Raw genomic sequence first — 24880 nt, 5'->3', positions numbered from 1 at the left:
TAGTTTCCTCATCTCTAAAATGGGGATAATAATAGCACCTGCCCCCCAGGGTTAATGTGAGGACCAATGGAGACGATCATTGTAAAGAGCTTATCGTAGTTCTTGGTACGTAGCAAGTGCTATTTAAGTCTTCATTATTAATATTGTTGCTATTATTGCTTTCATTGGTCACACTGATTCAAGGGCAGTAAAAAAATAAAACATAAAACTTGTTAAGAGACAGAACTTGGGACAAAAACATTCCACTTGGAAGGTAAACGATCAGGGCGGCAGAGGACATAATAAGTTGATTTAAAACACCATCAGCAGAGGCAAAAAGCATCTTCTGCTTCTACGTTGGCCTGGATGGAATATGAATAATGAATGTATTTGAGAGAAGAAGGCAGAGTTCATGTGCCAGAAGCTGCATTCCAGTTAACAGGTTTGGGAAACAGAATAAAAGCCACGATCCTTCCCGATCCTCCAAAATAGTGAATCAGACTTCACCGGTTGTTTATAGGGGCATTTCATCTTGACTCCATGCAGAAGTGAGAGTGGAAATTAAAAACAAATACAATGCATTTCTACACTCGAGTGGATCTCAAGTGACAATAGTATGCCAATCATTTTTCAAGGAAACATGGAGGAAAATACTCTTCTAGCCTCCGAGAGAGTTAGGGCTCCAGGGTCTCAGAGACAGTGACTATGCATATTTCGGATATAGCAGAATAAGCCTGAAGTTTCCAACAGAAGTTATCAATAGGAAGGTGACATTATGACTTTGGTTTTGTTTAGACCCACCAGTTATCTCTGGAGTATAAGTAGTGACTGGAAGCTACTCCAATCTATTCAAAGTATTAGCTGGATATTGAAAGTAAAAGACTGGAACCTGCTGCCTATACAATTCAATCATTCAAGCAGCCTGATCAGATGATTCTGGGAAAATGGGAGTAGATTGTGGCAGAGAACACTTCAAGAGCACTGGTTCTTCCAACTTAGAACTAGACCTGAAGAAATTTGATATTGGTGCCTGTGTGCCTGAGGAATGGAAAAACTGGTTGAGTGAGAAGTGGAGCAGAAGGACAGGAGCATTTTCTATCTTAAAGAAAAACTTATTTTTGTTTTTTATAAAACATTAATAATGTTTAATGTTTAAATTTAATGTTTGATTTTATAATATTAATTTCTGAATGTATTCCTATCTCTACTCTACCCACTGAAGAAAGAAGGAAGGAAAGAAAGAAAGAAAAAAGAGGAGAAAGGAATGAAGGAAGGAAACTTTTATGTAACATTAATCATGTGTCAGGCACTGTGCTAAGGACTTTACAAATTGCAACAACCTGGGGATGTTGTTGTTCAATCTTTTCAGTTGTGGCTGACTGTTCATGGGGCCACGTTTGGAGTTTTCTTGGCAGAGATAAAGAAGTGGCTTGCCATTTCTTTCTCCAGCTCATATTACAGATGAGGAAACTGAGGCAACAGGGTTGAGTGACTTGCCCAGGGTCATACATCTAGTCAGTGTCTGAGACTAGATTTGAATTCAGGTCTTCCTGACTCCGGGTTCAGTGCTCTATCCACTGTACCACTTGGCTACCCCACAACCCTAGGAGGTAGGTGCTGTAACTAAGCCATCTTTTTAAAAAATTAATTTATTTGTTTTCAATTTTTAGCAACAACTTCCATAAGTCTTAAATTTTCTCCCTTTCTCTCCCCCACCCTCCCAGAGATGGCATGCAATTTTTTATGGGTTCTACACATACATTCTTTTTTTTTTTTTAAATTAATTTATTTATTTCACTTTTAACATTCATTTTCACAGAATTTTTGGGCTCCAAATTTTCTCCCCCCTTGTCCCCTCCCCCCACCCCAAAACACCGAGCATTCCAATTGCCCCCATCACCACTCCGCTCTCTCCTCCATCATTCCTCTCTGCTCTTGTCTCCATCCTCTCCTCTGTCCTGTTGGGCCAAATAACTTTCTATACCCCTTTACCTGTATTTCTTATTTCCTAGCGGCAAGAACAGTACTTGACAGTTATTCCTAAAACTTTGAGTTCCAACTTCTTTTCCTCCCTCCCTCTCCACCCCCTCCCTTTGGAAGGCAAGCAATTCAATATAGGCCAAATCTGTGTAGTTTTGCAAATGACTTCCATAATAGTCGTGTTGTATAAGACTAACTATATTTCCCTCCATCCTATCCTGCCTCCAATTACTTCTATTCTCTCTTTTGATCCTGTCCCTCCCCGTGAGTGTCAAACTCAAATTGTACCCTCCTCCCTATGCCCTCCCTTCCATCGTCCCCCCCCCCCACCCTGTTTATCCCCTTGTCCCCCACCTTCCTGTATTGTAAGATGGGTTTTCATACCAAACTGAGTGTGCATTTTATTCCTTCCTTTAGTGGAATGTGATGAGAGTAAACTTCATGTTTTTCTCTCACCTCCCCTCTTTTTCCCCAAACTAAAAAAATCTTTTGCTTGCCTCTTTTATGAGAGACAATTTGCCCCATTCCATTTATCCCTTTCTCCTCCCATATATTTCTCTCTCACTGCTTGATTTCATTTTTTTAAGATATGATCCCATCCTATTCAATTCACTCTGCGCACTCTGTCTCTATGAGTGTGTGCATGTGCATGTGTGTGTGTGTAATCCCACCAAGTACCCAGATACTGAATAGTTTCAAGAGTTACTAATATTGTCTTTCCATGTAGGGATGTAAACAGTTCAACTTTTATAAGTCCCTTATGACTTCTCTTTGCTGTTTACCTTTTCATGCTTCTCTTCATTCTTGTGTTTGAAAGTCAAATTTTCTTTTCAGCTCTGGTCTTTTCATCAAGAATGCTTGAAAGTCCTCTATTTCATTAAAAGACCATTTTTTCCCCTGAAGTATTATACTCAGTTTTGCTGGGTAGGTGATTCTTGGTTTTAGTCCTAGTTCCTTTGACTTCACATACATTCTTATTAAACATATTTTCATATTACTTATGTGGCATAGAAGAATTAAAATGAATAGAAGAAACCATGAGAAAAGCCAAAACAAAACAACACAAGAGAAAACAGTCTGCTTCATTCTGTATTCCAGTTCCATAGTTGTTTCTCTAGATGTGGATGGCATTTTTCCTCAAGAATCCTTTAAGAATATTTTAGGTCCTTGCATTGCTGTGAAGGGTTAAGCCTTTCAGAGACAGTCCTCACACTGTTACTGTGGCTGTTACTATGTACAATGTTCCTCCTGGTTCTGCTTATTTCACTCAGCATCAGTTCATGTAAGTCTTTCCAGATTTTTCTGAAGTTTGTCTACTCATCATTTCTTATAGCACAATAGTATACCATTACATTCATATACCACAACTTGTTCAGCCATTCCCTAATTGGTGGGTATCCCCTCAATTTCTAGTTCTTAGACACCACAAAGAGAGATGCCATAAATATTTTTGTACCTGTGGGACCTTTTCCCATTTTTATGATCTTTTTGGGATACAGTCCTAGAAGCGATATTGTTGGGTCAAAGGGTACGCACATTTTTGTAGCTCTTTGGGCATGGTTCCAAATTGCTCTCCAGAATGACTGGATCAGCTCACAGCTCCACCAACAATGAATTAGTGTTCCAACTCTCCCACATCTTCTCCAACATTTATCATTTTCCTTTTTTGTCATGTTAGCCAATCTGATGGGTGTGATGTGGTACCTCAGAGTTGTTTTGATTTGTTTCTTTCTAATCAATCATGATTTAGAGCATTTTTTCATATGACTATAGACAGCTTTAATTTCTTCCTCTGAAAACTGCCTGTTCATATCCACTGACCATTTATCAACTGGGGAATGACTTATATTCTTGTAAATTTGACTCAATTCTCTATATATTTTAGAGATGAGGCCTTTATCACAGACACTAGTTGCAAAATTCTTTCCCAGTTTTCTGCTTCCCTCCTAATCTTGGTTGCATTGGATTTGTTTGTGCAAAACCTTTTCAATTTAATGTAATCAAAATTAACCATTTTGTACTTCATAATATTTTCTATCTCTTGTTTGGTCAAAAATTTCTCCATTCTCCATAAATCTGATAAATACACTATTCCTTGCTCCTCTAATTTGTTCTGTTAGCCTTTATATCTAGATCATGCACCCATTTGGACTTTATTCTTGTGCATGGGGTCAGGCATTGGTCTATACCTAGTTTTCGCCACACTGTTATCCAGTTTTCCCAGCAGTTTTTGTCAAACAGTGAATTTTTATCCAAGAAGCTGGGGTCCTTGGGTTTATCAAAACAGTAGATTGCTAAGCCATCTTTTGTAAGAAAGAATAAAAAGTAAAGAGAAAAAAAGCAGCTCAGCAAGACTAACACATCATCTGTCTGACAGTATATGTACCATTTCACATCCATAGTTCCCCACCTTTACAATGAAAGGAAGGGAATATATTTTCTCAGTTCTTCTCTGGAGCCAAATTGGTTCATCAGTTTTACATGGGATTCCCTGCCCCCATCCCCTGCTGTTCCTGTCATTTACATTGGTGTAATCATCGTGTATATTGTTTTCCTGATTCTGCTTAATTTAGTCTGCCTCAGTTCTCTGAATCCTTCATATTTGTAATCCCTTATGGCACAGTAGTATTCCATTACATTCTTGTAACAAAGTTTGTTTCAGCTATTCCCCAATTGAGGATGAGGACCTACTTTTTTTCTAGGTTTTGGTTTTTTTTGTAATACAAAAAGTGCCACTATGAATATTTTGGTACATACAGCATCTCTCTTTGGTCTTTGACAACTTAAAAGACTAGGTGGTCTAGTGACTCAACTTTACATAGAACTAAATGTGTACATGTTGTCTCCACCCCAATAGAATGTAAACTCCTTGAGGTCAGGGACTATTTTCACTTCTGTCTTTGTATCCTCAGCATTTAGCCACGTGTAGACATTTAAGAAATGCTTGTTGATTGATGACTGACCCTACCTAGGAGATGATATTTCAATTTTGTTTCAGGTTTGGTTATGAGTTCCTCATATTCAGTGAACCAGTCAGCAAGCATTTATTAAGTGCTTTCTGTGTGCCAGAGAGAGCATTAGGTGCTTGGGATACAAGAAACAGCAAAAACCTGGTGTTTGCTTTCTAATAGTGGAGACCACATATAGATAAATTGGGACATGCACGTTATAAACAAAGTAGATAGAAGGTAGCCTAATAAGAGAAGGCTCTGGGACCTGGGGCAACATTTATGTTCTTTCTTTCTAGGACTTCACTAGATCTTCTGTAAAACGGGGAAGAATGTTCCTTGTCCTCTTTTACTCAGACAGAACTGCAACTGGGGAGTGGAGTTTGTGATAACAGCTAGGCTTGCTTTATGTGGACAATTTAGAGGGTGGTCACAAGCTCCTTTTGGGGCACACTATCTTCTCCCTTCTGTTGTTTCCATTCTAGGAGTTTCATGCACAGATGGAAACATATTTGGACCAAAAAAAGGACTTTGGACAATTCTCAACCACTCTGGACTTCTGTTTACTCCTCTATGAAATAGGAATTATACTTGTTCTACCTATCTCATCAATCAATCAAGCATTTATTAAGTGCCTAATATGCACTAGACCCTGGGTTAGGCGCTAGGAATACAAAGATACAAGATAAGATGATCACCTTCTGGTTGAGGTCTGGTTGAGGGACTGACAGTTTCATGTATTTTGTTGCTGTCATTGGTATTGAGTTGTTTCAGTTGTGTCCAACTCTACATGACCCCCTTTGAGGTTTTCTTGGCAAAGATACTGGTGGCTTGCCATTTCCTTCTCCAGCTCATTTTATAGATGAGGAAACTGAGGCAAACAGGCTTAAGCAACTCACCCAGGGTCACACAGCTAGTAAATGTCTGAGGTCAGATCTGAACTCAGGAAGATGAATCTTCCTAATTCCAAGCCCAGTGCTCTATTCACTGTACTACTTAGCTACTCATTTACATGTATAGTTACATGCAAAAATTTTCATAGGGTAGGTTCTAGAAGCTTGGAGGAACAAGAACATCTTAACGTAGGAAATGGTGCTTGAGTTGAACATTGATGGAAATTACAGATTCTTAGAGATGGAGATGAGGAGAAAATACATTTCAGGAATGGGGATAGCCAATGAAAAGATATAGAGGCAGGGTTAAATATAAAGGGTTATGTATAAGAAACAATAGGTCAACCTTCTCCCTGCCCCCATTATTGGGGGAAAGCAGGATTCCAAGCTTTATATTTAAGGCTTGACTCTCTTCTCACCAAATACTAGTACCACAATGAATACACATAGTACTTACTTAGCCAAGAAACCCATTTATTCAAATTGGTAGCAAAACAGAAATCAGAAGAAGTCTATATATGAGAATATATAGCAAACAATACAGATTGAAGGAGTTCTCTCATTGGGAGTGAGGTAACTCAGCTCAACCAAGAGAAGTTTTGGGTCCCACCTAAGGGGAAGTTCCCTGGTCTCAGGAGCAGCAAGCTAGAGATAGGGATATAATAAAGACTATCAGCTCCTCTAATGTTGGCTTCTTCCCAGAGGCTTTTCCTTTAGCAAACTGAAGTAGGTTTGCATCTTCCATCTTTTCTTTCAAAGCTAGAAGTCAGATGTTCCCAAAGTCCAGAGACCCAGTGACTAGAAAAGAGCTTGAAGAAGACCGTGGAGACCAGGGATCTCCTGCTCTCACTAACTCTGCCCTGCTCCTTATATAGGTGCAGGATGTTGATCTCCACCAACTGGAAGAAAGTCTTCTACCAATGGGCTTTGAGACTGGGGTTACACTTACATTTTGTTTCCGAAGTGGGCAGGACAGAATAGAAAGATAATCAATGTACAATGTAAATCAGGTATGGGACAGCTATCTACTTAACACAAAGGAATAATTAAAGATAAATGTTCATTGATAGAAAAAACTTAAACAAAAAGCAGAAATAACCTATAACTACCACTACACTACACAAGTTGGTACTTAACTTGAAATGTTTTGTGAGACTGCCAAATAAACATTTCACATTTCATCTAAACTACATTGCACTTACTCCCTCAAAATACATATCTTCTAGTAAGCCAGACCAGATATTGGGCTCATCTTCCTGACAAGTGTTCATCTTTTCCAAGAAGCCCTAGGGTAGTTGTTTCCTCCCAGAGTTCAGCTAGCACCAGCTGAGGAACCCAAGGTAGCCACCCAGAAGGTCCCTATCAGGATCACCATTTGCTCAAATTAGACACACAAAGAAACAGAAGAGGCAGTCAGAGACCCAGGATAAAGCTTGCCTAAGTTCCTATTTCAACTTCCATATAGAAGAAGTTACCATGCTGTTGTGATGGGGTAAGGGCACTTGAGGGAGGCTTCAATAGTATAATAGTATAATAGACTCAGTTGGCAGATGACAAAAAGAGAGGGCAGAGCTACTTTTTCTCATCAGCTCTACCTAGCGAACATCAGCATCAAGGACATAGTCAAGCAAATGGTGAGGTTCTGTTGGTGATTAAGCCTGTGGTCACCATTATCATAGATGTAGAACTCATTTTTTAAGGTCCACTGAGTTGGGGCACTCTAATTGACTTAGTGGCCAATGGCCCTTACATGGCTTTGGCATAGCTGTCAAATCCCCTTGATGCAGGGCTGACACCTCCCTTCATCTGTCAGGGGTTGGCATAGGGAAAACCCAGGATTTCCTGCCTTGTCCCAAAGTAACAAGCTTTCACTGGTCAGCCATGTGTTTCCCTGAAACCACTCCATTTTTCTGGGGTTCAATCCCTGCTACTTATATCTATGATTTAATGATCCCCGCTAGAATATAACCTCCTCGAGAACATGAGTTATGTCCTGATTTTTCTTTGTAACTCCTTCCAGTAGCTTGCACAGTGCATTTCTATTTGCTATAGATGTTCAATGAATATTAGGTGAATGGGTGATCACATGATTCTGGAGCTCTCTTTAGTTCTGGCATCTTAAAATTCTAAGAACTGAATTGAATTAGAAGGCAGGCCCACGGTCAAGAAGACAGCAGTACTTGGAATTGTGGCTTGTTAGCTTAATTGGTTGGATTACAAAGACAGAATCATTGTTCAGTGGAAAAGACTATATTTGGAGTAAGAGGATCTAGGTTTGAATAGAGGTTCTGCCAGCAATACTACTGTTTGACCTTGAGCAAGTTTCTTTGAACCATATTTTCTTCATCTATAAGATGGGAAGAATGATACGTGGACTACTTGGCTTATATAGAATTGCTGTATAGCTTTATAATCCTTAAAGTGGCTACAGAGCAAGCTGAACAATGTGACACTCTCTCTTCCCCACTCAATGAATACCAGTGGTTCCCTGTTACCTTTCAAAAAAAAATCTTCAGCATTTATAATCCTGCCTTCTTCCTACATTTCTAGTTTTCTTATACATTACTCCCCTCACTCTGCATTCCACATATACTGGCCTACTTTCTATTTGCACGCAGGATACTACTTTGCATCTCCATGCCTTTGTACTAACTGTCCCCAAAGTCTTAAATGTACTCCCTCTATGGCATCTGTACTCTAGCCTCCTACTCAGCCTCCTCTCACTGGAACTGGACTCCCACCCCTGGGACTTAGGTTCAGATAAGTGAGCTTTTGCCTTACCTTACCCTAGTCCTGGGCTCATCACATCACTTCCTTGGCCAACCATACCACAAGGTTGGACCGTCTACTTCACGCTGTTCTTTTGTTACTCTTGCTCCCCTATAAGTGTGATCTTTTGCAATTAGAATATAATCTCTTTGAGAACGGGGACTATCTTGCTTGTATCTGTATCTCTAGCTTTTATCACAGCACCTGCCATGTAGTAAGTGCTTAAAGTAAATGCTGTTTTTCCTTTCATTTTCACACCTCTGTATTGTGGAATCCCTGGTTTCCTTCATGACCTGATGACCTCCAAGATCCATTTCAACTTTAATCCATGGGTCATGTGACTCAACCCAATCTCCACCTTCTACTTGGAACCTTTCATAATCCTTCTCTGCCCCCCATCTCTCCCCCCCACTCCCCGGCAAACTACACTAGTGCCTTCTCTCCCCAAGCTAGCTTGTATCCATTTTGTATATAGAGAGGGAACTGAGGGGATTAAGACAGCTAGTGGTTAATTGTGGGAATTGAGTGAACCATGTAGACTCCATTTTACGACTCAATTCTGGAGCTAGCTCAGTTCCCTTTCTAATTAATTATAGATCTAGACCAAATTCTGTACTGTGAGAAACCCTTGTTCAGTTGTAGGAATTGGGAGAAAACTTTATTGCATTGTTTGAACCTAGCACTGTGTGACAGGGAAACTGGATCACTTCTCCCTGCTGCTTAGAGACCCTTGGGTTATGCTGACCAGAAACCCAGTCAGATCCAAAGATGGATACAAGGAGTTTTCTCCCAATTGTAAATCTCAAGAAATCTGAATGTCTTATCTGAAAACTAGTCCTGTACTGATCAACCAGCTGTTTCCATGTTCCTATGATTGCTTATAGACACTTGGAAGAGGCATAGGATATCTCTTTTTCTGAATTCACAGAATTTCACCTGTTTGCTCTCCCCTTCTCAACTTGGAAAGTCCCTAAGCTTTCATCCAATTAGAGATCAGATTACCTAATGTTGTATGTTTCCTTTTAATTAATTGGCTTTATTTGAGCAATTGCTTTTAATGTATAAAAGTAAATCTGTCTTCCCCTGTATTCAGCTCTAAGCAGAAGAATGGGTCTGGGCCTGGATGGTTAGTCAATGGCCATTCAATTGCTAAATAAATTGATACGCACAGAAGATCAAACCTTCGTTTCCTCAGTCATTTCATCTTTCACCCACCATAATACTCTAACTATACTTGTATGTGTCCGTTGGTCAATAAATAGTTATTAAGTGCCTACTATGTGCCAGGTATTGCACATGTACAAGTATAGGTGCACCTGCAGATTATTTCCCTTGTTAGAATGCGTACTTCTTAAGGATCAGAACTGTTTCCCCTTTGTCTTTGTATTCTAACCTTTTAGCTTTGTGCCATGCTGGCATAAACTGAGCACTTGCCAAACTTGCCAAATTAATGTGAACTGTAATGGGGGTGGGTTGGAGGCAGCTCTAACCAGAACCCATTGTTAAATTTTCCATGTGAGCATTTATGGGATTCTTAAATACTATGAAGCAGGGTTTGACTTGTTGTTTTGTTGATTGTCTAGACTTAAGAAAGTGATGGAGAAAATATTAATAATGTAGATTAAACTTAAAAGTGTGTTGGGTATACATTTTTTCAGAGAGGCATTTGTTAAACATTTATTAACACACCACTGTTTAGAATATATTTAAAGTATTTTGAAGACCATAAAGCACTACATAAAGTCAGTTATTACCAATTATTTATATCAATAATATTGCATATACAACAAAATAATATTAATTTTAATTAGATTATATACTAGTGTTAATAAATATCATTTATAGTAATTGTTATCATCATTACTTATGAAGTGTGTATCCAGCTGTGGTGTGGTACAGGGACCTGAATTCAAATCATGTGTCTATCACTTGTGTGACCTTGAGCAAGACACTTAACCCTCCTTGACCTCAGATTCCTCAAATACGAAATGAGAGTGTTGGACCAGATGGTTTCTGAGGCTATCTTCAGCTCTAAATCTATGCCTGATGATTAGTCCCTAGCTGGGCTTCCCCACTTGTTTGCCTTGTTCACCATCTCCTGATCACTAGGTGGAGCTGATGATGAGAAAGTGGGGCTGGTTGAGAGCAAATCCAACTGCTCACCTGGGAAACCTGGTCAGTAATTTCACCTTCAGATGTATGAAGATTATAGTTGATCACTTACTGATATTGTCACTGAGGGTGCCACCTCGTGGCCACAGAAGAAACTACCATATTCATGGGGGAGGTCTACCCAGATAGATTTCAATCCCACTCCATCCCATCCGATTCCAATCAATACATGCATATTTTGCGTCTATGCTAGCATATCAGTGCCCCTCCTCTCCCTTTTCTCTCATTTGCAATCTCCCACTCTGTGCCTCGGGGAATTAACAGTCATAGGAAATTGGGCTCAGAGGACTGGAAAGGACCTCAGAAGACACTTAATTCAACTCCCTTATTTTATAGATAAGAAACCTAGGGCCTAGACATGCCAAGTGATTGACTCAAGGTCACACAGCTAGCAAGCAGCAGGACCCTCTAGTAGAGGCTTGGTTAGAATGTTAAAAATGTACATGAGAGGTTCAAAAGGGAGGGCTGAAAGGCTGGGGAGGGAGGGAGGAATGGATCACTTTTAGCTAGTGGAACAGGATCAGGGAAGACTTTAAGAAGAAGGTGGCTGGCACTTGAGCTGAGTCTTGAAGGAAGAAAAAGCTTTCAGTGGGTGGAGATGTGGATGGAATCTATTCTAGTCATGGAGGACAATCTGAGTAAATGCTTTAAGGTAGCAGAGGGCAGAATGGGCATGGGAACATGGCTAATATTCTAGTAAGGCTAGAATGTAGTATGTGGAAAGTGGAGTAAGGCAGTTTGAAGTCAGACTGCTGAGAGCCTTGTATGCCAAGATAAGGAATTTGTGTGTTACACTGTAGGTAATGGGGAGCACCTGAAAATTAGTGAGTGAGAGTGCCCTATTATATCTATACACTAGGCAGGTTATTTTGACAGAAGTGTGAAGGATAGGAAACATGGAATAATGGAAAGAGCATTAGATCTAGAGTTAGCAGACTGGGTTTTAAGTTCTAACCACAATTAATTCCCACTTTATAAATATTTCTTTAAATGAATGCATGAATGAATGGCTCTCCTCAGTACCATCATCACTAAATACCACCAAACCCACTCCTGCTTTGCTGGCAACAGTGGCAATAAGACATGGGCATAGGGACGATAGAGTTCCAGGTTTATGGTGGAAGGGCTTATCCTATTCTTTGTATTTTTAGTTCTAGTTCCTACAATAGTACTTGGCATGTAGTAGGCACTTAATAAATGTTTATGGATTGATTGATTGGGGGGGGAGTTATACTGATGGGAGGGAGGGTGTTTGCCATCCTGATCCTGCCTCCTTGATAAGGCTATTTGAGTTAGATTTGTTTGGGGGAGGAATTGGCTAAGGGACATGTGCTCCAAGTATGTTAAAGGATGTTATCAGCACCTCATTCCATTAGAAAAAGCTTCTCCTTCCCTTCCACCCACCTAAGCTTTAAATATCTCAATCTCCTGGGAGAACTGAACATTCACATTGAAGTGGGGTGGCAGATCCTAAATTCTGGAAGATCTCTTCAATAAAGAAGAAACCTGAGGTCTCCAGGCACTTAGGGGAGAGACGTCATGAGTAGGAAGGGACCGTTACTTTCCAACTCATCCCCCTGCCTTGTCCCTGCCAGAACCCACCCCCTCTCACTAAGCAACTGATAGAAGAGAATGAAATATGAGAGCTGAAGGGAATGCCAGAGATCAGCATCCAAGTGCAATACTTCCATTTTACAGATGAGGAAGCTGGGTCACAGAGAGGCTACCCAATATAACACAGCTAGTCATCGGGTCTGAACTGGGACTAGCCCCTAGGACTTCTCATTCTTCCTTGTTTCCACTATGTCCTGCTGTCATTAAAAGAAGGGGGTGGGGGCTCAGAGAGGGGGAGCATTTTGCGTACCTCATGAAGGGGAGAGGAAAACTGGAGTCTCCAAAGAGCACTGGATTGGGAGGGAGCCAGAGGATCGAAGTTCAAATCTGAGTATTTCTTACCCGTGTGACCATGGGTAAATCATTTAGCTGATTTGGGCTTTAGGTTCATTATTTGAAAGTAGGGACTAGATAGTCTGTGAGGTTCTTCTCAGCTCTATATCTATGATCTTCTGGAGAAACTCCAGCACAGTGATGAATGGGGGTGGGAGGGCTTAGAACCCAGGAGTCCTGCATTCCAGGCCACTGATTTTAAGTATATAGCTTGGCTATAGCCTGAACTCAATTTAAAGAGTGGGCTTTCCAGACATCGGAAGTGTGGAGCAGAGGGATAGGGGATATATCATGGCAAGAGCTAGGGGGTTCAACTTATGAAGACGGAAAACTTGAGAGTTTCCCCTCCTTTTGAATGAGTGGCAGTGGCAGAATTTCCATTCAGGTCGCCGTTAGCAACTCCGGGATTCGACAGCAGCTTCTATTTCAGAGTTTATGGTAAGTGGCTGGTGCAGGCACACACTCACACACACACATACAAACACATACAACACACCCAGCCCTTTAAGGAAGTGGGTAGCAGAGAAGCAGGGGTGTGGTTAGCAACTCAGAGGAGGAAAGGGGGAAACCTGTCAGCTCTCCTCTCACTCTGCATAGGCAGCAACTGGGTGAAGGCGACTAGCCGCTCAGTCCCTTACCTGTCCTGCTTAGCATCCCCCACCTTACCAGCTCCAGCTTAGGAGAGACCCCCAGAAGAACCAGACTCTTTGCCACTTCTTCCTTCCACGTGAGTCTCCCCTCTCTCAATTCCAGTGGGTGAGGGTGGGTGGGAGCAGTTGTGGAAAGTTGTTGGCTTTGCCTCAGTGGAATGGCCTGTGGCTCTGGTTACCTGGACGGGACTGGGGAGGGGGTGCAGTGCAGAGGAACTGGGAGTTCCCAAGAGCAGGAAGATCAGCAATTCATAACTGAAAGGTACTGGGTGTGTGCGCCTGAGGTGGGGGGGTGGATGTGGATGTGTGTGGCTGGGTGTGCCTGAGGTGTGTTCACCAAGGGAAAGGTGAACCTATTTTGAGGTGTGAGTTGAGACTGTGGGGCTGAATATCTTTTTGGTTCACTTGACACACTTGGAAGGAGAAAAAAGGTTATATATAGATGAAGTCTCAGAGATCCCCATGGGTCTTTAGAAGTTAGGTTTGAGAGATGGTTAAACCCGGTCAGGGGCTTTCAGGGTTCAGCCTCAGTTCCAGCTCAACAGCTTCTCTAAATATCAATGCTTCCTTTCTCTCTCTAATCCCTCTGGTTTTCTTAAAAAGCCTTCCAGCTATATTCTCTCCCTCCTTTCCACCCCCACATCCTCCAGCCCCTAGTTCCTTATTGTCTTTTGATAGGGAACGTTATGAACATGGTATCACAAAGCAGGTGGTATCTATGGGGCTTGATCTCTTTGGAGGGGGACAAAGTTAACACTTTCTAGGCCAGTACTTTTCTTAAACTCATTCCTTCTTGTAACTGCTAAAGGGTTAAGTTCTGTGCTCCCATATCTTCTGGCTGTCAGGCTGTGCGTGGGCAAAGCCCAGGGCTGCAGCCTCCTGGTGGGTGAATGCAGAACATATGGGTGATATTCCATGCCCACCGAATTCTACCACCTGCCTTAGCCCTCCATCACATGACATGAAGATCCCTTACCTTCTGGTCTCTCTTAGAGGATGGGAGTTTGACGCACCTGGGCTCCCTCCAGGTGCTGGACTGCAGGCTGCAGCCAGAAGGATGACATACTGTGTATGCTGGGTCAGCATTAGGATGTGGATATAACATTTGTTAACTTCTAGACCAGAGGGATAATGGCTTTAAAAACTCCCAGTTATACTAGGGACAGTGAGTTTAGGGGGAACGTAGAGTGTCCACCCACTTCCGACTTCTCAACAAGGCCAAGAAAACTATTCTGATCTGGAAACCAGAACTTAGACATTTTACTATTAATGCTTTGACCAGGGCATACAGATGATACTTAAGGCAATGACTTACCCAAGATGACACAAACAGGATCTACTCCTTCCCCTGTTACTCCTAATGTGGCAGTGTTGGACATTTTGCACCAGGCCTGAGATTTCCCAGGTATGCTACTGGCTCTAAGAATAGCTATGGATGTTATACATCCAAGGTAATTAATGTGGGCAGTGTTCAGTTCAAGGAGAAAGACTCCAGGAGACGGATCTCTTGTTTGAGAATCAGTTCTCCTCAGTTCTTCTTTAAGCTAAACCATGAACTTTGACAGGATACCTCCCAGGACTGGACTTCCGTTCACTCATGTAAACTATTGAGAGGATTCTTTAGGGTTGGAAAGAAGATCATAGCATGATAGACTTATAGAGTATCATGGTGACACCTTGGTCATAGATATCTCCCATAGAGGAGATGACTAAGAAAATAAGTCACCAGGAAGTGCTTGGAGTTCCTTAAATACAATTTTTGCTTATCTTTCGGAGGATTAATGGCTCTTTACTAGGCACAAGGAAAACATATTTCAGTATTATTGTGCATCTTTCAGTGGTGGGTTGAAACTTGACTAAAAACAGGATTTATTATGTTGAAATCTGGATGCAAGAATTCTTTTTCTCTCTCTTGGTTCGTTTCAGTTCAAATATTCATTGCAGTCTTGTTTTGGAGGGGATTTGGAGTAGGTGGGACCAGCAGGAGGGAAAGTGAAGCTTGTAGTTTATTGGAGGAAGGGAGAGACAGTGTTTAGTTTTATAGAGGTTATTATACTGTTCTTAATTTTGGATATATATAACTTGTGGTTCAGTACTAAAGGCTTTGCATTTATGCAGACTGAGCTCAATCTTGGAGGCTGCCCATTATATGAGGATTCCTTGATTCATCTTGCCCTCAGCTAGGTTTGAGTCTTGGAAATCTTAAAATGTGAAGTGTTTCTTATGTAGATTTCCACAAATGTGGGTAAAAGAGTCCCCAACTTTTATACAAACACTGAAGGTAATGATGCATATTAAGAACAGGGCAACCTTTATTTCACTCCACAGTAAATATGGAAAACACATCAAGCATATATAATAATATGTAAATAACACAGTTATTCCGCTTTCATTAGTGAATTTCAATTTTCTGCTAGGGCCTTATGTAGTTCCCTCAATATATAATGCCACCCTATGCCTCAGACTCTTCTTGGACAGGAAGCAAACTTGGGGTTCCAAGAGAGGCAAGTCCTTAGCATTATGGTGAATTCTGTTTGCTTCAGAGATGCATATCAGCTTCCAGTCTTATGGAATGACTAAGAGCTATGATTCTGATTCTCTGTGGGATGTTTTTTTAGGGGCAAACTTAGGAGGGGGTCTATTAATTCTATAAGGGAACAGAGAAGAAGTTAAACATCATGTAAAGTCATGTTTGTCTCTGGGGTTTTCCTTTCTATGAGCTTGTTGTTTTTCAGTTGCTTTAGTCATGTTCAACACTTCATGACCCCATTTTGGGGGTCCTTGGCAAAGACTGGAGTGCTTTGCTATTTCCTTTTCCAGCTCATTTGGTAGATTAGGAAACTGAGACAAACAGGGTTAAGTGACTTGCTTGGGACCACAAGCAAGTGTCTGAGACTGGATCTGAACTCAGGTCTTCCTGACTCCAGGCTTGGCACTCTATATACTGTGAAACCTAGCTAATAAGTTAAAGAATTGTACCTCTAAGTATTCTTCCATCTCTCCCCTTTGTAAAGGTGCCATACACAGTAGAGAAATATTTATATTCCTTTCTAATCCCATTTACTAATCACCACAGAGCTAACATATCTAACTTTCTATTTGTGTCCTTAGTAGTTTTGCAATTTTATTTTTGTTAGTTTTGTCTAGGTCTGAAAGGGGCATGTTAAGGTCCCCAGCTACTATAGTTTTGTTGTCTATTTCTCCCTGTAGTTCAGTTACTTTTCCCTTCAAGTACTTAGGTCTGTGCCATTCAATGCATATGTATTAAGTATTGATATTATTTCATTATTGATGGTGTATTTAAGCAAATATATTCTCCCTATTTATTTTAACCATCTCTGTTTTTAACTATTGTCTTGTTTGAGATCATAATTGCTATACTTGCTGTTTTGAATTTTTTTGAAGCAAAATAAATTCTATCCCTACCCTTCTGGGACTGAGGATTTTCTAGAGGCTATTACTGAACTCATGGCTCCAGTCATAATGTACTTTACTATTCTTCATATCTTTTTCTATCAGGAAATTCTTGTTCATTCATTCAAAAAACGTTTATTAAATGGCTTACTTTGTGGAAGGCATGATGATTTACCCCTTATTCAAATGAGACAAAGAAGGAATATCCAAACTTCTGACCCTCAGTAGACTGGGGACATTATAAGTCTTCTAATAATGGTGACTATGGCTCCACTATATATTGTATTGGGTTTAACACATGAGTGGGCAGCAAACATGAAATAAGATAGAAGAGCCTTATGTGATCAGCTCCGATTGTGGCTGAGCCAGTGCCACTTTTGAAAGGTACCCCTAGACCTGGGTTTTCCATGAAGGTTACATGGTCATCATATCCAAGCCTAGCCATTCTACCGAGGGCTATGTCATGGCCACAAAGGGTGATTTGAAATCCATAATGATTATTATTCTTATCATTACTATTAACTAATTATGTAATGCTTTAAGACTTACAAAGCATTTTACAATACTCATTTTATCCTCACAACAACCCTTTGAGGTATACTTTATTATTGTAGCTAGAATTTGCTTACTAATTTACTACTTTATCAATGAGAGAACTGAAGCTGGTCAAGTGACTTGTCGAGTCACATATTTAATAATTGTTTTGAAGCAGGATTCAAACTCATGTTCCTAACTCCAAGGCCACTATTCCAGGCATTACACTGCCAACTATTCATAAATAATATAAGACTACTTGAGGATTGAGAAAAAGAACTAAACCAAGCTCAGTGAAAAGAATACTGCAAGTACTGGCTCTGGAGTTGGAGGTTTTGTTCTTGGTCATTTCAGTTGTATCTCTTTATGACCCCATTTGGGATTTTCTTGGCAGAGGTACTGGGGTGATTTGCCAATTCCTTCTCCAACTCATTTTTACAGATGAGGAAACTGAGGTAAATGGGGTTAAGTGACTTGCCTGGGGTCACAAAGCTACTAAGTGTCTGAGGCTGGATTTGAACTCACAAAGTTGAGTCTTTCTGACTTCAAGCCTGGCTTTCCACTGTGCCACCTAGCTGCCCAGGAGTCAGAGGATCTAGATTCAAATCCGACCTCTGGTGTTTATTACCTATGTAACCCTGGGCAAGCTACTTTAACTTCCCTGGGCTTCAGTGTCCTTATCTACAAAATGACTAGATGGTCTCCATTGTCCCTCTCAGATCCTTATTGGTTACATTATCAGAAATTGTGTGTGTGAGAGAGTGTGTGCAACTGTATGTGTGTGTGAGAGCTATGCTGCTGTTCCCAGTTCTAGAACTAGAGGATTCGACAAGGAAAGGAAACAAACGATTAGAGACAAGAGGAGAAAGTGGAGTGTTTTCCTTTGAGGCCCATAGTGTTCTGTTTCCACCAGAGGCTGTCCATTGTTCCTAGAGAAGAAACTGAGCACTACTTCTGGCCTTTCAAACCCATTGACCCACTGCTATTAGTAGGGATACCATGACAGATTCTGTTCTCCCCAAGCCCCCGTTCTCCACCCTTACCCCAGTAAGGAGCTTTTCCCACTGATTGGAAGCAATCCTTTGAAATGCTGCAAGGCCAGAGAAGATGGTGACTGTACCTTTGTGGTGGTGTTCTGGTGACAGGCAACTCTCATGGAGAGGTCTGAGGGGGTGGAAGTGGGGGGTGGGGAAGCCTTTTGAGTGACTCAGCTGTTTCCCCTATAATTATTACTCAGAGGGCAGTTTGATTAAGAGAACAGAGCCTTAATATTGCATTCCTCTATTGCTTTCCTCCAGAATGTATGTATGTATGTATGTATGTATGTATGTATGTATGTATGTATGTATGTATGTGTTACTGACTATGGGACAAGGATGTTCAGAGTAGGGCAGATTTCTTGGGTTTTGGAAAAGGGAGACAGTGTGTTGAAGTAGAATAGGCTAGTGGCTCAGGTTCAAATCCTGAACTTGCTACTCTCTACTTTGGGCATGTCACATAATATACCTGGGTCTCAGTTTCCTCAAGTGTAAGATAAGGGGGGTAGGGATTAGACTAGATGACCCAGATCCTTGCCAATTCTGTTTTCCTTTATTTCTAAGTCACTTTGTAGCAAAATGGGATCATGGGAGTTTACTGTTTTTTGGCTTCCTGAGTCTTCTTTAGCTTGTTCTTTTTTTCTCATATGAACCCCTTAAATTGCTATTCCCACTAACTACTAAATTTGGGAGAATCCTCTCTCCCTTTTGTACCCCAGTATTCTGCATGACCCATCTTCTATGCCCCACTGTCCCTCTCTCCTCCCTTTCTCTGCCCCATCCCTTTTTCTTCTGTGTAGATGATGATAAAATGGCGAACAATTTTACTATGGTGAGGTGTTGTTAGGTATAAACATATTTGCAACTTAGAGAATGTATTCCCAGTGAGCCTTTTCGTATTTGTATCTTTGTCGTCTAACACACGACCTGGCTTAATAAATGCTTTCTGAATGAATGAATTAAGAATTCTGATTCTGTTCCGCCTTCTGTCATGCATCTCTCTGAGCTATTTGTAGGCATGTTCTCTTGAATATTCCTACTTTTAATCAGTCAACAAGAACATATCAAGTGTCTACTATGTTGCAGGGAGTATGCTAGGCTAGGGATACAAAAGCAAAATGAGATGATCGCTGCCCTCCAGGGGCGTAATCTTCTAATGGAGAGAACATCTTCTGTGCTCTTCTGCTACCCTCCCAAATCCTACCCATTCTTTAAGGCCCAGATGGCTCTCTACTAGCACCTAGAGCTCTAAGAGACCCCAGATCATCTAATCCAAGTCCTTCACTTTACAGATGAGGAAAGTGAGTCCCCAAGGAAATTAAGATGTCATATAGGTAGTAAGCATCAGAAACAGCATTTGAACCCAAGCCTTCTGCCCTAGAGCTAGTGTTCTTTCCCATTGTAACCCCTAAACCACCCTCACCTCCCTTCCTGGTTCATTCTAGCAACATCTAGCCTAAACCTTCTGGACTCTTAGAAGCTTTGGTCCTTGGCAAGTTCATTTAACCTCTCTTTACCCCAGTGTCACTTGTGAAATGGGGACAATACTATTTACAGTACTTTCCTCATCAGGTTGTTATGAGGCTCAAATGAGATAACATATGAAAGGCATTTTGCAAATTTAAAAGGGCTCTAACAGCCTCTGCGAATCTCAGTTATTATTACTAATAAGAACGGTTACTATTTTTCTTGCTCTTATGTCTTAGTTAATGTCAATTACCTCCACCATTGATGTTTTGAGCTCTCAATACTTTTTTGGTTCCTGATTTTGTGCTTTTTGGGTCTTTGTTCTCTAGATAACTTCTGTTTGACTAATTATTACTTAATAGCCTAACTATTAATAGTTTTCAAAGCAACGTTTAAAGTTCTTTCTCAAGGTTTCAGCAGAGTTGAAATCCTCCAATTTAGGGAACAAGGGGCTATCTCATCAGAGCCTATTCCCTAACTTCCTTCAAGGCTCAGATCAACCGACTCTGCCTGCTGCAGATTTTCCTTTTTTCTCACAGTTGTCCAGTTCCTCCACTTCCCCTCCCCCGTGTTACTTTGCATTTTCTTTTTATATATTTTCTGGTTTTTTGTGTGTATGTATGAACTATATAAAAAGAAGACATACATATATGTGTATGCGTACTATATTGATATATTACAAAGTATATGTACAATATAACATATGGAGAGAGAATGACTCTACACACACACACACACACACACACACACACACACACACACACATACACACACACATAGTTCTTTCTTACCGTAACTGAACCATTCCTCAGACCTTCCCATCTGCCTCCTCTGGGGCACACACACATATGTTTATACATGTTTCTGTATGTATACACATATACATACTTCTTGAGGGCAGAAATTGTTTCTGTCTTCTTATCTGAAACATCGTACACAGTAGATTCTTAATTAAGTGCTTTTGGAGAGGAGTAAATGAATGAATGGACAACCTTTTCACCTGCTGGTGAGGCTATTAGCTCAAAGTTGATCAGTTGATCAACTTTGCAAAGAAAAGGTAGAGAATCATTAACTATGTTAGTGGAAACAATGCATTTCAGAGAGCACAGGGCCTAGAGCCAGAAGGCCTGAGTTCAATACTGTGTTAGACATTGACTACCTATGTGACCCTGGGCAAATCACTTAACCTCTGTCTGCCTCATTTTCCTCATCTGTAAAATGGAGATTATAATAACACATAATAATAATAAAAACATAATAATCACAAAAATAATTACAGGGTTGTCATAAGAATCAAGATAATATTTGTAAAACGCTTGGCACAGTGAGTGGCACATAGTAGGAACTTAATTAACATTTATTGACTGACTCCATTTTGTTTGACATTGTGTATGCAATTGTCCCCATCAGATCATTCCTTTGTGTTAGTAAAACATTGTTTCCAAGGAGACCCTGTTAAAATGCAGGTACAGTGAAGCCAGAGGTTCAGAAAATTGTGGTATAATTCAGGTGGCAAAGGATTCTGCCACTGGTCAAGTAGAGCCAGGATGATCATTTGTTCTTAGTATCATAATCTTGGGGCTCTGGCTGTTTTCCACTCTGTCCCCCTTCTCCACCCCCTCCTTTAGCTCTTTATTATGCAGATTGAGGGACATGGAGTTCTGAGAGGAGCCATGACTCATGATAGGGTCACATAGGATCTCCCTGGTGAAGCTGGGATTCAAATTCAGAGACCTAAGCTTTCATTCTGTTTTTTGTTTCCTGGATTTCTCGGGAGTTTCTGGCTGAACCTCACAGGTCAGGATGGTGTATTCCAGTAGAAAGGCTGGCACAGCCAGAAGTAGGATTCCTAGTCACTTTTTTGCCATTGACTTTCTGTGAGATATTCTCAGGAGGTTAATTCCTAGTCTTTTGGCAAAGTAGAACAAAGACAATAATGATCAGTGATATACACACACATACACGCACACGTAGATATACATATACATACATGTGTATATATGTTATGTATGTATATTTATCACTTTAAAATCTAGAAAGCAATTTGCATATATTATCTCATTTGATACCCCACAATGACTTTGTAAGGTTAACACTACAGGTTTTGCTATTTCCATTTTACAGATGAGGAAACTGAGGCTCAGAGAGATCACCCAGCTAATATTGGAGGAAGAAGAATTCAAACCTAGGTCTTTCTTGGCTCTAGTTTCAGGATTTATCACATTAAATGAGGGGAAAGTGGGGAAGGAGAAACTGAGACTAGATGTTTTTTCTTCTACCTCTAAAGTGCTTTGATTTTTTTTTTTTTGGTTCAATTCAATTCAATTCAACAAGTATTTATTTAATGGCCAATATATTCAAGGCCAAAGAGCAGTGTGCCTTAGCAGCAGAGTGTAAGTCAGGGAGACCTGGGTTAAAGTCTGGCCTCTGAGGTAAACTGGCTGTGTGACTCTGGGCACTCAGGAAACTTGTTGTTATTGTTATTCTCCAAAAAGAAGGTGATTCCATGATATGCAATTAAATTGGATTTAAGTGAGACAGGACTGTGCAAAGTTACCAGCCTCACTTTCTCCTCCAGAGCCATCTGGGTCCAGTGTCAAGATATAGATTAGGATGACTGGAGATGGTCCTACCAGACTACAAATTGTAGAGAACATACCAGTCTACACTGGCAGAGAAAGGCCCTTGCCAGAAACTCCATTCACTGATGAAATCTCTAGTCACTCCCTTCCCCCAAATGATTGAGGCTTGGTTCTGGTTTCTAGGAACATAAAGACAAAAAATCCTGCCCTTGTCTTCAAGGAACTTACTTCCTTTATGAGAGGAGATAAGAAGGTTATGGGAGGTGTGTTGTTTTGTATGAAAGAACTTTTGGATTTTTTAAAGGAAAGGAGTTATAGAAATAAAATACAAACTGTCTTAAAACCAGTTGTTTAGACTTTGCCTATTGGTAGAGATAAACCTTTGTGAGGGGCAGAGTGGCGCTGGCAAGAGCAGAAGAGAGAAGAGAACCAGGCTCTTCTAGTCTCTTTGGCTTCTATAATCACTTTGGGTGCTTCTTACGTCCAGCTTTGAGAAAGCTTCAGGTTGCTAAAAGGAAAATAAGGCTCTGGGAAGAAGCTGACATGACAGTAGCCAACATCTCCATCATGTCCTTATCCCCAGATTGCTACTCTAAAGCCTTTGAGATCTAGAATGTCTCTCTTGGATGAATTGAGCTATTTCTCCCAATGGGAGAGCTCCTTCACTCTGTATTATCTGGTATTTATTTTCCTATGTATGCTTTCTCTGATATCTGATTTACTATTGACTTGGGTAAATGGGTTTCTTGGTTACCTAGTATGTGTATTCATTATGGAACTGGTATTTAGTGGGAATGGAACTTGGGGATAAAGCTTGGGGTCTTGTTTCCCCCTAATGAACAGTGATCAAAAGTTTAATTTTAACCTGAAAACCACATCCCCTAGACTAATACTATTTAAGGAAGCATATGTATGTGTATATAATATATATACATATATATGTATATATATGAGGGTATATATACATATATGTATATGTATATATATATATATATGGTGTATATATAATGTGTGTGTGTGTGTGTGTGTGTGTGTATAATTGTAGCCTGGTATCCTCTTTCCCTGAGGAGAACAGAGTGACTAGGCTTCTGGCCCCATTCTCTTGCTTCTCCCCTTGGCAAGATATAAAATCTCCCCAACTTTGGAGAAGGTTGAGGGGGAGAAGAGACTAGAGATGTCTACTCTATCTCCCTTTGAGCCACAAAATAACACCCCATGCTATGTGTGGGGGACAGTCCTTGCTACAAAACATATTCTGTGATAAATGTTTTAGAGTAACCAGCAATGTGGAAGATATGGAAGGTATAGGCTGTGCCCTTTGAGAGCTGACATGTTTAGGAGATAAACACTGATTTAAAATATTTTCTTGATAATCTGTTTAATAATCTTGATAATCTTGTTTAATCTGTGATTAGGGGGAGGGATTGAAATATGTCTACTGGCTCATTTGAGGGCATGACAAAGGGTTTGAGTCACCACTTTCTACTTTCAGCTGACTAGATACCTCAGAGAAGGGTAGTAAGGTGATTATGGATGTAATATAGGGTTTGTGGGGGATGGTAGGAAAGATTGTCTTGGGTATTTAAGCTATCATCCTCTACCTCCCTTCCCCCCCCCCCCCCCACTGCTCTCCTTTTCTCTGTGCTTGGTTTATGAAGAAGTCTTCCTTCAAATAATCCACATTTCAGTTTTGTTTCCTCTGTGCCCTCTTATCTTTGTCACGTATGCATTGAAAGTCAATGTTTGTGGTCGCCTACAGGAAGATCTGGGGTTTTTAGGGCACTGTAAGCTTAGTGAGTCAGTCAAAATATGGCAGTGTAATGAGTAGAAGGTGATATTCCTGCTGTGTCTTGCCCTGGCTAGAACATATGTGGAGTAATAGATTCAATTCTGGGTACCATATTTTAGGAGGAACATTAGAGATGAGATGAAAAAAGAGTATCTTTACAAGGGCAAGGAGGATGGTGGAATGCCTTGAAAGAAGGCCATATGCAGTGCAAGAATGCAGAAGGAACTGATAATGACTAGCCCAGAGGAGAAAAAAAAATGTAGGGAAAAGACCTTAGACTTATCCTATTTGAACCCAGAAGGAATAGCTAGGGACAAAGAGTAGAAATTGCAAAGAGCTGCAAAGCCCAAATTTGGGCTTGACTAAGAAAGAAAATTAGAACTATTCCTAAACGGGACTGGCTGTCTTAGGAGCCAGTAGCTTCCCCCATGTTGGAGAACTTCAATTGAAGGCTGAGTGGCTACTCATTGTACAGAGGGGATTCCTGTTCAGGTATGGGTTGGAATAGGTGACTTCTGACGTCCTTTCTGACTCTGAAAAGATGTGATTAAATAGGTTTATTTAACTCTGTAAGATGAGCATCTACCACTCTGAACCGCAAGGTCTCCTCATTTTATTTTTTCATTTTCCATGTACCTCTTCCGAGAACGTGCTGCTGTGAAGATGACTTCGAGGTGTATGACTTTAGTTCAGAACCCTGTCCCAATCTCCACTCTTGT

General features: G+C 40.6%; 1 protein-coding gene across 4 annotated transcripts in view; it reads left to right on the top strand.

The window, feature by feature from the left end:
* Positions 1–12754: 12754 nt before the first annotated feature.
* PTK2B (protein tyrosine kinase 2 beta) overlaps positions 12755–24880 on the top strand; it is a 166246-nt gene continuing 154120 nt past the window's right edge. For 2 of the 4 annotated variants that reach the window (XM_072633851.1, XM_072633854.1), the window contains exon 1: positions 13206–13415. The gene's annotated coding sequence lies outside the window, so the exon portion shown is untranslated. Of the gene's footprint in view, positions 13127–13204; positions 13416–24880 lie in introns of those variants that run through there. The other 2 variants (XM_072633852.1, XM_072633858.1) reach the window with 2 other exon arrangements.

This window comes from Notamacropus eugenii, chromosome 1 (genome assembly GCF_028372415.1).
Source record: "Notamacropus eugenii isolate mMacEug1 chromosome 1, mMacEug1.pri_v2, whole genome shotgun sequence".
Taxonomy (NCBI): domain Eukaryota; kingdom Metazoa; phylum Chordata; class Mammalia; order Diprotodontia; family Macropodidae; genus Notamacropus; species Notamacropus eugenii.
The sequence above is the reverse complement of the archived record's forward strand: the minus strand, read 5'-3'. Positions and strand labels throughout refer to the sequence as shown.